We start from the raw sequence: 17,436 nt of genomic DNA on the forward strand, positions 1-17,436 counted from the left end.
ATTGAAGGGTCTGTTTCATGCTGTATGTGCTCAATCTCTATGATTCTATTTTGTTCATTGATGAGCATGATAAATGAAATCAAGTGTATTGTTCATATATATCTTACTGCAGCACCATCTTTCAGACTTGCTGCTCTTTTGCATCACTTTCAAATTATGTGGGCTTTCTCCTTGAGAATGCACATTCTGTGCCATCTACAGGTGGCATTTATACAAGCACAAGCATGTTCATATGCATTTATTTCAAATCACTGCTACCACAGTTTAAAAAAAGATCAAGGCCTAATCAATTGCATTACAATGAGGAGGAACTAGTGGGTTTAGCAGCCTTAAATGTGGATAAATTATTTGACCTACATAAGATTTACTTCACTGTTGACGGAGGAACAGGAGGACACATCAAGAGCCCTCACAGTAATTATCAAATCCTATCTGATCATGGCTGAGGTACCAGAGCATTGAAGGACAGCCAACTTTGTCCCAATATTAAAAAAGGGACTATGAATCAGTCAATCTAACCTCAGCTGCAGGGAAGGTATTAGAAAAAATTCTGAGCTCCAATTATTTCTGCTAACATGGAGTAATCAGGGATAGACAGCCTGATTTGTTAAAGGAGGGTTTGAGAAATTTGATTTTTTTTTTAAGAGGGTAATCAGAAGTGTTGATAAGGCTAGTGCATTTGATTTGCTCCACATGGACTTCAGCAAGGCTTTAGATAAGATGTCTCATGGCAGACTGGTCAAGAAAGTAAAAGCCTAAGATCCAAAATAAAGTGGCATAATGAATCCAAAATTGGGTGTGAGGATAGAAATGGAGAGACATTTTTGTGACTAGAAGTCTTGCTTTCAATGGGGTTCCACAGTACTCAGTGGTGGGGCCCATTCTATTTGTCGTATACATGAATTATCTGAACTTAAACATAGGGGTTATGTATGATCAAATCATTTACAGATTACACAAGAATTGGTAGGGTAGTAAATAGTGAGGATGATAGCTATAGGCTGTAGGAGGATGTCAATGGATATATCAGCTGGGCAAAGTTAAGGCAAAATGGATTTCAGCTTAGAAAGAAAACAGGTAATGGACTTGGGATGGGCTATCAAGGCCAGAGATTATAGTGTGAATGATAGGAATCTGGACTATAATGAAGATCAGAGGGACCTCAACATTCATAATCCAGAGATCCCTAAAGGTTGCAAGGTAGGTCGTTAAGACAGCATACAGAGTCATAGAGATGTACAGCACAGAAACAGACCCTTCCGTCCAGATATCCCAACCCAATCTAGTCCTACCTGCCAGTACCTGGCCCATATCCCTCCAAACCCTTCCTATTCATATACCAATCCAAATGCCTTTTAAATGTTGCAATTGTACCAGCCTCCACCACTTCCTCTGGCAGCTCATTCCAAACCCATACCACCCTCTGCGTGAAAAAGTTACCCCTTGGGGCTCTTTTATATCCTTCCCCTCTCACCCTAAACCTATGCCCTCCAGTTCTGGACGCCCCCACCCCAGGAAAAAGACTGTCAATTTATCCTATCCATGCCCCTAATGATTTTGTAAACCTCTAAGATCACCCCTTAGCCTCCGACGCTCCAGGGAAAACGGCCCCAGCCTGTTCAGCCTCTCCCTATAGCTCAAACCCTCCAACCCTGGCAACATCCTTGTAAATCTTTTCGGAATCCTTTGGCATACGTAGGGAGGGAACAGGAACGTTATGCTGGAATCATATAAAATGCTGGCTAGGCTCCAATTGGAATACTGCGTGCATGGTCACCATATTATGGGAAGGATATGATTGCACTACAGTGTCCTGAATTAGAAGATTGCTATCCGGGCTAGAGGGTGAGAGATATGAGGAAAGATTGTGCAGGCTAGGTTTGCTTTCCTTAGAGCAGTGAAGGTTGAGAGGGCGCCTGATAGAGGTATATCAGATACCAAGTAGAACAGATAGTAGGATTGGAAGACACTATTTTCCATTAGTAGAGGGGTCAATGACCACGGGCATAGATTTAAGTTAAAAGGTAGAAGGCTAAGAGGAGACTGAACAACAATTTTTTCACACAGAGCATGGTTGGAGTCTGTAAGTCACTGCCTGAATAGTTGACCCTTTAAGTCTGCTCTGCAATTCAATGGGTTCACGGCTAATCTGATAATTTATAACTCCACTACTCTGCTTTATGCCACAATTCTCGATTCCCTTACGGATTAGAAATGTCAATCTCAGCATTAAATATACTTAACAAGCCAGCTTCACAATCCTCCATGTTGAAAATTTCAGACTGACTAACCTCAGAAAAAATAAACCTGAACCACCTTTGTCTCAAATGCACATATGCTTATGCTGGCACAAAAACAGAAATTTCTGGAGAAACTCAGTAACATCTGTGGGGAGAAACGAGTCAATACATTGAGTCCAGAGGCTCTGTTCTGAAGATGATTTATCAGGCTCGAAATGTTAACTGTTTTCTTCCCACAGATGCTGGCAGTCCTGCTGAGTTTCTCTAGCAATTTCTGTTTTTGTTTCAGATCTCCAGCATTCTCAGTTCCTTGTTTTACCTTACTGTAAGCTCATGTCCTCTGGTCCTAGATTCTGACAAGATTACAACAGGATCTTGATCAGATGGGCCAATGGGCTGAGAAGTGGCAGATGGAGTTTAATTCAGATAAATGAGAGGTGCTGCATTTTGGGAAAGCAAATCTTAGCAGGACTTATACACTTAATGGTAAGGTCCTATGGTAAGGGAGTGTTGCTGAACAAAGAGACCTTGGAGTGCAGGTTCATAGCTCCTTGAAAGTGGAGTCGCAGGTAGATAGGATAGTGAAGGCGGCATTTGGTGTGCTTTCTTTTACTGGTCAGAGTATCGAGTACAGCAGTTGGGAGGTCATGTTGCGCTGTACAGGACATTGGTTAGGCCACTGTTGGAATATTGCTTGCAATTCTGGTCTCCTTCCTATCGGAAAGATGATGTGAAACTTGAAAGGGTTCAGAAAAGATTTACAAGCATGTTGCCAGGGTTGGAAGATTTGAACTATAGGGAGAGGCTGAACAGGCTGGAGCTGTTTTCCCTGGAGCGTCAGAGGCAGAGGGGTGACCTAATAGAGGTTTACAAAATTATGAGGGGCATGGATAGGATAAATAGACAAAGTCTTTTCCCTGGGGTCAGGGAGCCCAGAACTAGAGGGCATAGGTTTAGGGTGAGAGAGGAAAGATATAAAAGAGACCTAAGGGGCAACGTTTTCACGCAGAGAGTGGTACGTGTATGGAATGAGCTGCCAGAGGAAGTGGTGGAAGCTGGTACAATTGCAACATTTAAGAGGCATTTGGATGGGTATATGAATAGGAACGGTTTGGAGGGATATGGGCCAGGTGCTGGCAGGTGGGACGAGATTGAGTTGGGATATCTGGTCGGCATGGACGGGTTGGACAGAAGGGTCTGTTTCCGTGCTGTACATCTCTATGAAAAGGAAATAACCTCTTAACATTTATTCTTGTCAAGCCTCTTAAGGTTGCCTCTCATCCGTTAAGCAATATTTAAATATTCACTTGCCTTGCCGCAGCCTTCACGCTATGGGGCAAGAGCTGGAATATGGGAATAGTACAGTCAGACCTTTGTTGACCAGCATGGGCACATTGATCCGAAACAACCCTTTTTTCCATTTTAAAAAGATCTCAAATCACATCAGCTTTCTAAACCCAAGTAATACAACCTCATAAGTTAACCCACTGGACCCAACTAACAACTTGGTGAAAGTGAGGACAGCAGGTGCTGGAGATCAGAGTCAAAGTGTGGCACTGTAAAATCACAGCAGGTCAGGGAGCATCTGAGAGCGGAATTGACTTTTCTGTATAAGCCCTTCATCAGGACTATCAACTTGGCAACTGTATTCTATCCCACAAGATCAATTCATAATTTGAGAGGTATACTGCCCACGATTGATAGTACAGTATCTGGTTTCTCAAACAAATTTATCTAAGAATCGATATGGAAAAATTACAAAAATATTAGATTGGGTAAAGATGGAAAAGTGCTGACCTTTCATATTTGCCTCAGATCATTTATACAAATAGCATGGCTTTCAACAGAAAACTAAATGAAGTTATTAAGTATACCTGTACTGACTACACACTTTATACATTAGTTTGAAGGCAAAGTATGAAATAAATAATGTAAAAAAGAAAAATCCTTTAAATGAGCAGAGTAATCAGAATAATGCAATTATTGTGTTAACCTGCATACATTGGTCTCCGATGAACACAAGGAATATACAGTACCTAGTATAAAGAATCCTGATAATTGCCATGGTTCTAAAGATAGGTCACTGGACTCAAACCATTTTTTTGTTTTCTCTCCATAAATGCTGGGTTACTCCAGCAATTTCTGTTTTTGTTTCCAATTTAATTGGTGTCAGTTGCTTTTTGACATTTAATTTTTGTAACTGACATTTGTATTTATCGCATTATTCACATCCTCAACTCCTTTCAACTTCAATACCAAAAGTCAACCGGACCAACCATCCTGCCAAGTCTCACTTCTTAAGATTAGTAATTAATTTGTTTTAATAAGTGACTTTCTAAGTACAGCTTATTCTTAAAACAGTTCCATTTGAAATGCAATTTGTAATCTGCAGTGATTTGAAAAGCAGTTCAATATTTCACCAAATGTTAAGATCACTAAATAATTGGCATGACACACACTAAACGTGGCCGACAGAACTGCTGAATTAAATTCGATTTTACTTAAAGACATAATACTGTATATAAATGTAATTAGTTCAGAACTACAAGGATCTACATAGAATAGTGTAGGTATTGCAAATTAAGCTTACTATATGGACATATTTTTAAAAAGGAGACATGTTCAAATTCTAGCTTTTTTTAGTAGGCCGAGAAACTTGTGCTATCACTGAGCAAGTTACTAAGGGGTAGATCGAAAAAATAAATCCAAAAGCGTGACAGAACAAAATTCGTCTGAAATCATATTCAAAAGGTGAGTCAGAACTACTAAAAGAACATTTATTTTAATTACTACGCACAACCACGTCAATGTGATGACAAACTAAGGTGCATTTTGAAACTCAAATATAAAGGGAACCCAAATCTGAGCCGTCAGATCGCTGGCTGAAGAGTGATGTATTTTTGATTATATATACCTCAACCTCACATTTTCACTGAATTAGTTCGGATTTAAGATCGCAAGTGTTCAAAAATACACAGCCAGACTCGTTCACAGCAAAAGCTAGGAAACAGTTAAAGTTTGGAGAGCAACCCCTCACTTACTCTCAAATCAGATGCAGACTGCACCTTCCAAATATTAACCTTCATCCCCCCTCCTTAACCTACTGGGCAGCAATGTCTGGGAGTATTTCAAACACCCTGCCTTCCAGACAGCAGTCCCAGGACTGTCTGATATGTCCCCAGGCCCCAGAGGGAACAGAGAGTGGAGGAGAGACGTCTTGGACAGTTTCATCCATCAGTAGAAGAGCACAGGGCGGGACTGGCGACTAAAAGCCTGCAGTAGGCCGGGAACAGGCGCCTGTATACATGCGGAGGGTGAGAATGACAGAGAGAGCCGTTCCTCTCCAGCCTATGGTTATAATCGTCTCCGCCGAATGTCCCCTTGCCTCTCACTCCGGCGCCTCTCCGGGCCGGCAGCTGCTGCAACGCCGACTGGGAAAAATTTTTACTAACCTTTTTTTCCAACAATTCCTCCGTGCGACCGCCATGCACCAGGGCTATGGCGGGAACCGCCGCCCCCGAACAGGCATCTGTGAATGATATCTGCGCCGCGGCAAAGTCACCCAGCATCAGTATTCAGGGTCCCGGGTACGCATACTCCTCCCCCTCCCCCACCACCATCGAACACACATGGAGCGACCGTTGCTACCGACGAAGGCGTGGAGATATTCAGCGTCCAGGGCCAGCCCACGCAATGTCCCGTCGCCCCGAATCAGCATTTCTCAAAAGCCGAATCTCAAAAGCACGCTGAAGACTGGGCGTATTCATGGTCCGGGGTTCGGAAACCGGCACAAAGCCGTAGCAGCCTGAAAAATTCCGCCCCTCATCGTGTGTGAATACATAAACACAATGATGGTGAGGATTTTTTCGCTTGATAATCAGAGGTTGGGGTAGACCTCAATGAAAGAACGTGAAACAGTTGATTGAAATGCGCGATTGGGTAGGGACAATGTATAGTTGTAGAATGGTGATGTGCATTAAAATATACAATAGGGACCTGTCAATGGTGATTTAGTGAATAAAAGCCCATGGCTGGACTGTCCTTTAGTGCCAGAAATTAAAAGGTACAAGTTAAAAACTGTCATAATCACTCTAATGGCTAAACGCGTAAAATAATTTGCATTTCTCAGGTACCTTACACAAATTCAGTTTGTATCATAAGTGTTTTACAGCTAATGAAGTCGATGGAAGTTAAGTCACTCAACTTAGAATAATTTTGCAAAGGTGGAGGTTGGGATTGGGAATAATAATTGAGAATTGGCCCGAACGAAGCCAGATATAAATTTAAACGCTGAAGTGCATTAATACTGACGTCAATCATCAGAAGGTTTACACCTTTAGCAGAAACTTGACTGCAATATTCAAACATTTGAATAAAGCAAAATATTGGGGATGCTGGAAATTTATGCAAACGCAGTACAAGCTGAAGAAACCTGGCAGCATACGTGGGGAGAGAAACAGCAGTTAAATTTTCGAATTTAATATGACATCTTCAGAACAAAAGATGTTGGAAGTGTTTTTCATACAATTTTGACAAAGGCAGAGAAGGAGCAAGTGAGACAAAAAAACAACTGGGTTCTTAATGGTGAAAGAGAAAAAAAGATGTAAAAAGGATGTAAATTATGTTGTGAAAGGGTCCACCCTGCTAAGAGGAAGGAAAACAAGGCAAGGCTGTGGGGGAAGCGAATAAGAAAAATGGAGAAAGAAAAAACACTTTCTGGAGTTAAAAAATTCAATTTTGAGACCTCTAGGCTATAAAGTGCCTAAGTGAAAACTGAGTTGTTGTTCCTCAAGTCTGTCTGTATGACACTATATTGTAACAAGCCAGGATAGTAATGCGAACATGAGAGCTTGATGATTTATTGAAATTGCAAGCATTGGGAAGCTTAGGATCGTTCCTACAGACAGAGCAGAGTTGTTCTGAAAAACAGTCTCCCAATCTGCATTTGGTCTCGCCAATGTAAAAGAAGCTGTGAGCAATGAATGCAGAAGACTAGACTGAAAGAAGTACATGTATTGAGTTTTTTTTGAAGAAGTAACAAAGAGGATTGATGAGGGCAGAGCGGTGGACATGATCTACATGGACTTCAGTAAGGCGTTCGACTTGTTAGCAAAGTTAGATTTCATGGAATACAGGGAAAACTAGCCATTTGGATACAGAAGAGACTCAAAGGTAGAAGACAGAGGATGCTGGTGGAGGATTGTTTTTCAGATGGAGGCCTGTGACCAATGGATTGGTGCTGAGTCCACTATTTTTTGTCATTTATATAAATTGGGATATTTGGTCGGCATGGACGAGTTGGACTGAAGGATCTGTTCCCGTGCTGTACATCTCTATGACAGTGACTAACTATGATCCTCCCAACTTCTGTACTCAATGCTCTGACCAATGCTTTCTTCACCATCCTGTCCACCTGTTTTCCTAAAGAATATCAACACCATACTATGTAATAACCTGAGTAACAACATGGTGTGCATTCAAAGTTTATGAGAAGATTTGTAGCTCGGGTGCTCGTTGCTAACGATCCGCATCCACGAACATCAACTAGCCACGAAACGACATGACCAGCTATCCCTAGTAGCCACACACGTAGATGACAAGCAACATGAATTTGACTGGGACAACACTACCATTATAGGGCAAGCGAAACAAAGAACAGCCAGGGAATTCCTAGAAGCATGGCACTCATCCACAAACTCCATCAACAAACACATAGACCTGGACCCAATATACCGGCCACTACAGCGGACAGCTGAAACTGACAACCGGAAGCGGCAGGGACAGGCCACTATAAATGCCGGAGGAAACACCACAGAAGCGCTTCACAGGAGGCTCCCAAGCACTGAGGATGTCACCTAGACAGGGGACGAAACGTTTGCAACAAAAACTTCCAGCTCGGCGAACAGAACCACAGCAACAGCATGGTGTACATTCCTTGTATTTACAATCTACACTGTAATGTAATTAAACCATTATAATTTCTATTATAAATATTATACCATGATGTCAGGGAGTTAGAAATTAATAAGCATTAATTTAAGATGACAGCAAAGAGGGAGAGGTTTTGAGTTTGCTAGTATAGTGGATGCTAAAACATTGAAACAATCCCATAAAGAATTCTGGAAGTGGAATTCACACACTAAAGGAAAAGTGGATAAACGGTTTAAAATGAAAAGGCTATGGGATAGAAGGTGGGGATGTATCTAAGTAGCCAACTCTTTCAGATGGTTCCCATAAATATGATAGCCCTCTTCTGTGGTTCTACTGTTCTCAACTTAACTATATTCCACAGTGTAGCATACTTGCAATTGGTTACTATATATTACCCCTTGTTATTATTAACTATTAGGTGTCAGTTAGCTCAGTTGCCTGGGTAGCTAACGTCTTTTAAAATTATGCCAATAGCATTGGTTCGATGCCTGTTGCAGCTGAGGTAGACTTTGAAACTGTTTCTGTGCTCTTCCTCCATGAAAGGAAGGTTGTAAAGAAGGCATATGGCATGCTCTCTTTCATTGACAGAGGTACAGAATACAAAGGAGGGATATAATGATGAAACTGTATAGGACACTGGTGAGGGCACGGCTGGAGTATAATGTACAGTTCTAAACATCATATTGCAGGAAGGATGTAATTGCTCTGGGGAGAGTGCAGAGAAGATTTGTTGGAGAATTGTAACTTTGAGGAGAGGTTGGGGTTGTTTTCATTGGATCACAGAAGGCTAAGGGCTGACATGATTGAGGTCTACAAAATTGTGAGGGGTGGAGATCGAGTAGACAGGAGGAATCTGTTTCCCTTGGCAGAGTTCAAAAACCAGGATTAATTAATTCAAGCTAATTGGCACAAGGCTTGGAGGGGACATGAGGAACAGCTTTTTCACACAGAGGGATGGTGGGTATGTGAAATTCGTTGCCTGTGTTCGTGGTGGAGGTTGAGACCCTCAATTGGTTTGAAATATACCTGGATCTGCACCTCGAGTGCATTAATCTGCAGACCTATGGAATGAGTTCCACAATTCACCATCCTCTGACTAAAGAAATTCATCCTCATCTCAGTTCTAAAGGGTTGTCCTTTCACTCTGAGGCTTTGCCCACAGGTCCTAGTCTCTCCTACTAGTGGAAATGTCTTCTCCACATTAACTCTACTCAGGCCTCTCAGTATTATGTAAGTTTCAATCAGATTCCCCCTCATCCTTTTACACTCTGAGTACCGACCGAGAATCCTCAACTGCTCATCGTATGAGAAGTCATTCATCCCTGGGATCATTCTTGTGCATCTCCTCTGGACCACCTCCAATGCCAGCACATCCTTCCTTAGATATGGGGCCCAAAACTCCAAACAAGTAGTTCGAGAGGATTTAAACTAGTATGGCAGGGGGGTGGGAACCTGAGCTGTATACCGGAGGTGAGAGTTGATGCAGATGAGGCAATAGCAAGAGGTAGACCAGCTAGTGGGAAGGATTTTTCTGGGAAGGAACCAAGGGATCAGTTAAAGTGTGTTTGCTTTAACGCAAGGAGTATCAGGAATAAAAGTGATGAACTTAGAGCATGGATCAGTACCTGGTGCTATGATGTTGTGGCCATAACAGAGACATGGGTTTCTCAGGGGCAGGAATGGTTGCTGGATGTTCCAGGGTTTAGAGCATTTAAAAAGAATAGGGAGGGGGGTAAAGAGGAGGGGTTGTAGCACTACTAATCAGAGAGAGAATCACAGCTACAGAAGCTTCCATTGTCGAGGAAGATCTGCCTACCGAGTCAGTATGGGTAGAAATTAGGAACAGCAAGGGAGCAGTCACCTCGTTAGGGGTTTACTACAGGCCCCCCAATAGCAGCAGGGAGATGGAAGAAAGCATAGGTTGGCAGATTTTGGAAACGTGTGGACATAGTAGGGTTGTTGTAATGGGTGACTTTAACTTTCCCAATATTGATTGGAACCTCCTTCGAGCAGAAGATTTGAATGGAGCCATTTTTGTAAGGTGTGTTCAGGAGGGTTTCCTAACTCAGTACGTTGACAGGCCGACGAGGGGAGAGGCCATTCTAGACTTGGTGCTCGGAAACGAGCCGGGGCAGGTATCCGATCTTGTGGTGGGAGAGCATTTGGTGATAGTGACCACAACTGCCTCACATTCTACATAGCTATGGAGAAGGAGAGGATTAGGCAAAATGGGAGGATATTTAATTGGGGAAGAGGAAACTATGATGCGATTAGACATGAGTTAGGAAGCATAGATTGGGAGCAATTGTTCCATGGTAAAGGCACTATAGACATGTGGAGACTGTTTAAGGAACAGTTGTTGCAAGTGATGAATAAATATATCCCTCTGAGACAGGCAAGAAGTGGTAAGATAAAGGAACCTTGGATGATGAGAACGGTGGAGCTTCTCGTCAAAAGGAAGAAGGTAGCTTACATAAGGTGGAGGAAGCTAGGGTCAAGCTTAACTCTAGAGGATTACAGGCAGGCAAGGAAGGAGCTCAAAAATATCTGAGGAGAGCCAGGAGGGGGCACGAGAAAGGCTTTGGCAGAACAGATTAGGGAGAACACAAAGGCATTTTACACTTATGTGAGGAATAAGAGAATGTTTAAAGAAAGAGTAGGGCCGATCAGGGATAGCAAAGGGAATTTGTTTGTGGAGTCTGAGGAGGTAGGGGAAGCCCTAAATGAGTTTTTTGCTTTTGTCTTTACGAAAGAAACGAACTTTGTAGTGAATGAAACCTTTGAAGAGCGGGTGTGCATGCTGGAATAGATAGAGATAGAGGAAGCTGATGTGCTGAAAATTTTGTAAAACATTAAGTTTGACAAGTCGCCAGGCCTGGACCAGATTTGTCCTCTGCTGCTTTGGGAAATGAGAAATGGAATTGCTTCGCCACTTGCGAAGATCTTTGCATCCTCGCTCTCCACTGGAGTTGTACCTGAGGACTGGAGAGAGGCAAATGTAATTCCTCTCTTCAAGAAGGGAAATAGAGAAATCCCCGGCAATTACAGACCAGTAAGTCTCACGTCTGTCGTCTGCAAGGTGTTAGAAAGGATTCTGAGGGATAGGATTTATGACCATCTGGAAGAGCATGGCTTGATTAAATGTAGTCAACACGGCTTTGTGAGGGGCAGGTCACGCCTCACAAACCTTATCGAGTTCTTTGAGAATATGACTAGAAAAGTTGATGAAGGTTGCGCTGTGGATGTGGTGTATATGGACTTCAGCAAGGCATTTGATAAGGTTCCCCATGGTAGGCTCATTCAGAAGGTCAGGAGGAATGGGATACAGGGGCAACGTAACTGGATACAGAATTGGCTGGCCAACAGAAGACAGTGAGTGGTAGTAGAAGGAAAATATTCTGCCTGGAGGTCTGTGGTGAGTGGTGTTCCACAGGGCTCTGTCCTTGGGCCTCTACTGTTTGTAATTTTTATTAATGACTTGGATGAGGGGATTGAAGGATGGGTCAGCAAGTTTGCAGACGACACAAAGGTTGGAGGTGTCGTTGACAATATAGAGGGCTGTTGTAGGCTGCAGCGGGACATTGACAGGATGCAGAGATGGGCCGAGAGGTGACAGATGGAGTTCAACCTGGATAAATGCGAGGTGATGCATTTTGGAAGGTCGAATTTGAAAGCTGAGTACATGATTAAGGATAGGATTTTTGGCAGTGTGGAGGAACAGAGGGATCTTGGTGTGCAGGTACATAGATCCCTTAAAATGGCCACCCAAGTGGACAGGGTTGTTAAGAAAGCATATGATGTTTTGGCTTTCATTAACAGGGGGATTGAGTTTAAGAGTTGTGAGATCTTGTTGCAGCTGTGTAAAACTTTGATTAGACCGCAGTTGGAATACTGCGTCCACTTCTGGTCGCCCTATTATAGGAAAGATGTGGATACTTTGGAGAGGGTTCAAAGGAGGTTTACCAGGATGCTGCCTGGACTGGAAGGCTTATCTTATGAAGCGAGGTTGACTGAGGTCAGACTTTTTTCATTGGAGAAAAGGAGGAGGAGAGGGGACCTAACTGGGGTATACAAGATATTGAGAGGCATAGATAGAGTCGATAGCCAGAGACTATTTCCCAGGGCAGAAATGACTAACACGAGGGATCATAGTTTTAAGCTGGTTGGAGGAAAGTATAGAGGGAATGTCAGAGGCAGGTTCTTTACACAGAGAGTTGTGAGAGCATGGAATGCGTTGCCAGCAGCAGTTGTGGAAGCAAGGTCATTGGGGACATTTAAGAGACTACTGGACATGCATATGGTCACAGAAATTTGAGGGTGCATACATGAGGATCAGTGGTCGGCACAACATCATGGGCTGAAGGGCCTGTTCTGTGCTGTACTGTTCTATGTTCTATGTTCTATAAGCGGTAAAGTTAGTAAATTTGCAGATGACACCAAAATTGAAGGTGTAGTGGACAGCGAAGACGGTTACCTCAGATTACAATGGGTTCTTGATCAGATGGGTCAATGAGCTGAGAAGTGGCAGATGGAGATTAATTTAGATAAATGCGAGATGCTCCATTTTGGGAAAGCAAATCTTAGCAGGACTTACACACTTAATAGTAAAGTCCGAGGGAGTGTTGCTGAACAAAGAGACCTTGGAGTGCAGGTTCATAGCTCCTTGAAAGTGGAGTCGCAGGTAGAAAGGATAGTGAAGGAGGATTTTGGTATGCTTTCCTTTATTGGTCAGAGTATTGAGTACAGGAGTTGGGAGGCCATTGGTTAGGCCACTGTTGGAATATTGCGTGCAATTCTGGTCTCCTTCCTATCGGAAAGATGTTGTGAAACTTGAAAGGGTTCAGAAAAGATTTACAAGCATGTTGCCAGGGTTGGAGGATCTGAGCTACAGGGAGAGGCTGAACAGGCTGGGGCTGTCTTCCCTGGAGCGTCAGAGGCTGAGGGGTGAACTTAGAGAGGATTACAAAATTATGAGGGGCATGGATAGGATAAATAGACAAAGTCTTTTCCCTGGAGTCGGGGAGTCCAGAACTAGAGGGCATAGGTTTAGGGTGAGAGGGGAAAGATATAAAAGAGACCTAAGGGGCAACTTTTTCACGTAGAGGGGGGCATGTGTATGGAATGAGCTGCCAGAGGATGTGGTGGAGGCTGGTACAATTGCAACATTTAAGAGGCATTTGGATGGGTATATGAATAGAAAGGGTTTGGAGGGATATGGGCCAGGTGCTGGCAGGTGGGACTAAATTGGGTTGGGATATCTGGTCAGCATGGACAGGTTGGACCGAAGGGTCTGTTTCCATGCTGTACATCTCTATGACTCTATAACAATGATAGCATTCCCCTTGTCCTTACTTTCTACCTGACTACTCTCCACATTCAAATGATATCCTCCACTACTTCTGCTATCTCCAAGAAGCCGCCACCCTCCCCATCACTGTCAATATTCCACAGGGCCGTTTTCTCTGTGACATTCTGGTCCACTGCTCCATCACTCCTAACGGTGTCCCATGGAAACTTCTCATGCATTCACCTTCACCCGCCACCAAGATCCCAAACTCACCTTCCAGTCATAGAGATGTACAGCACGGAAACAGACCCTTCAGTCCAACTCATCCATGCCAACTAGATAGCTCAACCCAATCTAGTCCCACCTGCCATAACCTGGCCCATATCTTCCAAATCCTTCCTATTCATATACTCATCCAGATGCCTTTTAAATGTTGCAATCGTACTAGCCACCGTCACTATCTCTGGCAGCTCATTCCATATACGTAACACCCACTGCATGGAAAGTTGCCCATTAGTCTCTTTTATATCCTTCCCCTCTCACCCTGTAGTTCTGGACTCCCCCACTCCAGGAAAAAGACATTATCTATTTACCCTATCCATGCCTCTCATGATTTTATAAGGTCACCTCTCAGCCTCCAACACTCCAGGGAAAACAGCCCCAATCTATTCAACCTCTCCCTATAGCTCAAATCCTCTAACTCTGGCAACATCCTTGTAAATCTTTTCTGAACCCTTTCAAGTTTCACATCATTCCGACAGGAAGGAGACCAGAACTGCACGCAATATTCCAAAAGTGGCCTAACCAATGTCCTGTATAGTCACAACGTGACCTCCCAACTCCTGTACTCAATGCTCTGACCAATATAGATCAGCAACACTCCCTAGGACCTTACCATTAAGTGTATAAGGCCTGCTAAGATTTGCTTTCCCAAAATGCAGCACCTCGCATTTATCTGAATTAAACTCCATCTGCCACTTCTCAGCCCATTGGCCCATCTGGTCCAGATCCTGTTGTAATCTGAGGTAACCCTCTTCGCTGTCCACTACACCTTCAATTTTGGTGTCATCTGCAAACCTACTAACTGTACCTCTTATGTTCGCATCCAAATCATTTATGTAAATGACAAAAAGTGGAGGACCCAGCACCGATCCTTGTGGCACTCCACTGGTCACAGGCCTCCAGTCTGAAAAACAATCCTCCACCAACATCTTCTGTCTTCTACCTTTGAGCCAGTTCTGTAACCATTGTGGGAAGGAGGCGAAGAAATGAGAGCAGATGTGAGGGAGATGGATCAGACATGACTGAAGACTTCAACCACCCCACCCACTCTGCCAAGGACATGCAGGTCCTGGGCCTCCTCCATTGCCACACTCTAACCAACCTCATCTTCTGCCTTGGGACCCTCCAACCACATGGCATCAATGTGGTCTTCACAAGTTTCCTAATTTCCCCTCCCCCCCCCCCACCTATCCTAGTTCTAAACTTCCAACTTGGCACAGCCCTCATGACCTGTCCTACCTGTCCTTCTTGTTTCCCACCTCTCCGCTCCACCCTCCTCTCCGACCTATCACCATTACCCCCACCTCCATCTACCTATTGCACTCTCAGCTATCATCCTCCCCCTCCCAGACCCAACCCCTCCCATTTACCTATCCACCCCCTCGGCTCACGAGCCTCATTCCTGATGAAGGGCTCTTGCCCAAAATGTTGATTCTCCTGCTCCTCGGATGCTGCCTGATCTGTTGTTCTTTTCCAGCACCACACTCTCGACTCTGATCTCTAGCATCTGCGGTGCTCACTTTTTCCATGATTGAAGGCCCTGTCAACATCAAATGGGGAGATTTCTTGGTTGAGGAAAAAGGTCATATCAGAGGCAGCCTGGTGGAAGGTGGCATCAGCAGAATAAATGCAATAGTGACAGATAAATTGGGAAAATGGAATGGAATCCTTGCAGGAAGCAGGGTGCGAGAAGGTGTAGTCGAGGTAACTGGGCGTCGAGGTAACTCGAGGTAACTGAGGTTGTAATGAATATTGGCTAATGTTGGGACATTCAAGTATTTGTTCTGTTACTTATGAAGACATTTTGAATTGTTTATGCTGTTGCATAGAGGTAATACCATCAAAATGAATGGTATTGAATCACTCTTCAAAAACAGTGCATCCATCTCTACTAATTAAGGGTTAGGCACTACCCATATAATAAGACAACCATAAAAGTGAAGACGTGAAAGAACCAAACACCTGATATCAAACCACATGCTTGTATCATTTCTCGCACAGGTTTGCTTATAACGAATTTCATGATGTTGACAGCATAGAATTATGCCTCTTAGCCATAGAGTCATACAGCACAGAAACAGACCTGCTGGTTCATCTCATCCATGCTGACCAAGTTTCCCAAACTAAACTAGTCCCATTTGCCTCCATTTGACCCAAATCCCTTTAAACCTTTCCTATTCATGTACTTGTCCAAATATCTTTTAAATGTTGTAAGTGTACCTGCATTTACCACATATGAATCATCTTCTGTGAAAAAGTTGCCCCTCGGGTTCCTTTTAAATCTTTCACCTCTCGTCTTAAAATATGCCCCTTAGATTTGAACTCCCCCACACTCAGGAAAAGGACCTTTGCTATTCTATGCCCCTCGATGTTATAAACCTCTATCAGGTCACCCCTCAACCTCCTCTGCAGTTGTGAAAAAAGTCCCAGTCTATTTAGCCTCTCCTTATAAATCAAACCCTCCAGTCCTAGTAACATCATTGTAAATCTTTTCTGCACTCTGTCCAATTTAATAAGATCCTTCCTGCAGCAGGGTGACCAGAACGGCAGACAGTACTCCAAAAGTGGCCTCACCAATGTCCTGTACGACTGCAACATGAGATCCCAAATCCTATACTCAATTCTCCACACAAATCTATTAGCATAACTTTTTATTTCTTCATCCTTTGTGTTTATCCAGCTTCTTCATAAACACGTCTGTGCGATTTGCCTGAATTACTCATTGTAGTAGCAATTCCATATCTCTTTGCCACTTTCTGCTGACACTTGCAACTGTGGGAAACTGAACACTGGTGTCAGCAGAGACAGTCTAAGAGAAATGGGATTGCTACTACAATCTACTGCTTTATCAATCCTGTGCTTCATTTGCTTCCAGTCAAACAATGTTTTGATTTTAAGATTTTAATTCTTGTTTACAGCTCCACCTCCCCATGGTTTTTTTCCACACCATATCTTTGTAATTTCTTCAACACCATCTTAATCCGCAAATATCTGCGCTCTGGTTTTACACATTCCCAATTATAAATGGCTCTGCCTTCAGTTGCCTAGGCCCCAAGATCTGGAGTTTACTCTTACAACTCTCAATCTCACTTTGCGCCTTTTAAGGCACTTTTTAAAGTCTACTTCGCTAACAAAGCTAATGGTCACATGGCATAATATTGCCCTATGTCTCAAACTATGTTTATAATGCAGCTTTGAAGCGCCTTGGGACATTTCATTATGGTAAAGGCATAATAAGTATAAGTTGTTGTTGTTGTTGTTGAGTTCCCCATTCTGACCATTCTAGGAAAATCCGTTTCTCCTGAAATCCTTACAGAATTTACTAGTGACTGCCTTAAGAGTCTGGCTGACTGCTTTCTACTGGTGATGGTCTCAGCGTCAAGGTGGAAGAGCCTGCTTCCAGACCCATGTCTAAGCACTTAAGAAGGACAGTAATGTTGAACCTTAACCTTATTTCTTTATTTTTATACTTTTTACCCAAGATTTTGTATCTAGGTATCTTTGTACCTAAGATGGCACTGGAGAATGGTGACTTTGTGCACTTTACATTATACTCCTGTACCCCGTACTTGAGTGCATATGACAATAAATCAAATTCTAATTCTTACCAACCCTAGGATTTGACTCTAGAATAAGTCAAAATATCTTCTCGACATCTACCTTATCAAAACCTTACTCTTTCAAAGGCCTCTATCT

The 17,436-nt window shown here is 43.2% G+C and overlaps 1 protein-coding gene across 1 annotated transcript in view; it reads right to left on the reverse strand.

Annotated features, from left to right (window-relative positions):
- Nucleotides 1-5,795, reverse strand: part of LOC122563261 (zinc finger protein 76-like) — a 74,484-nt gene extending 68,689 nt beyond the window's left edge. The window contains exon 1 of the mRNA XM_043716902.2: nt 5,693-5,795. The gene's annotated coding sequence lies outside the window, so the exon portion shown is untranslated. The remainder of the gene's footprint in view (nt 1-5,692) is intronic.
- Nucleotides 5,796-17,436: the final 11,641 nt, after the last annotated feature.

This window comes from Chiloscyllium plagiosum, unplaced genomic scaffold (assembly GCF_037043375.1).
Source record: "Chiloscyllium plagiosum isolate Xiang-an unplaced genomic scaffold, Cpla_swu_hap1 HiC_scaffold_26, whole genome shotgun sequence".
Taxonomy (NCBI): domain Eukaryota; kingdom Metazoa; phylum Chordata; class Chondrichthyes; order Orectolobiformes; family Hemiscylliidae; genus Chiloscyllium; species Chiloscyllium plagiosum.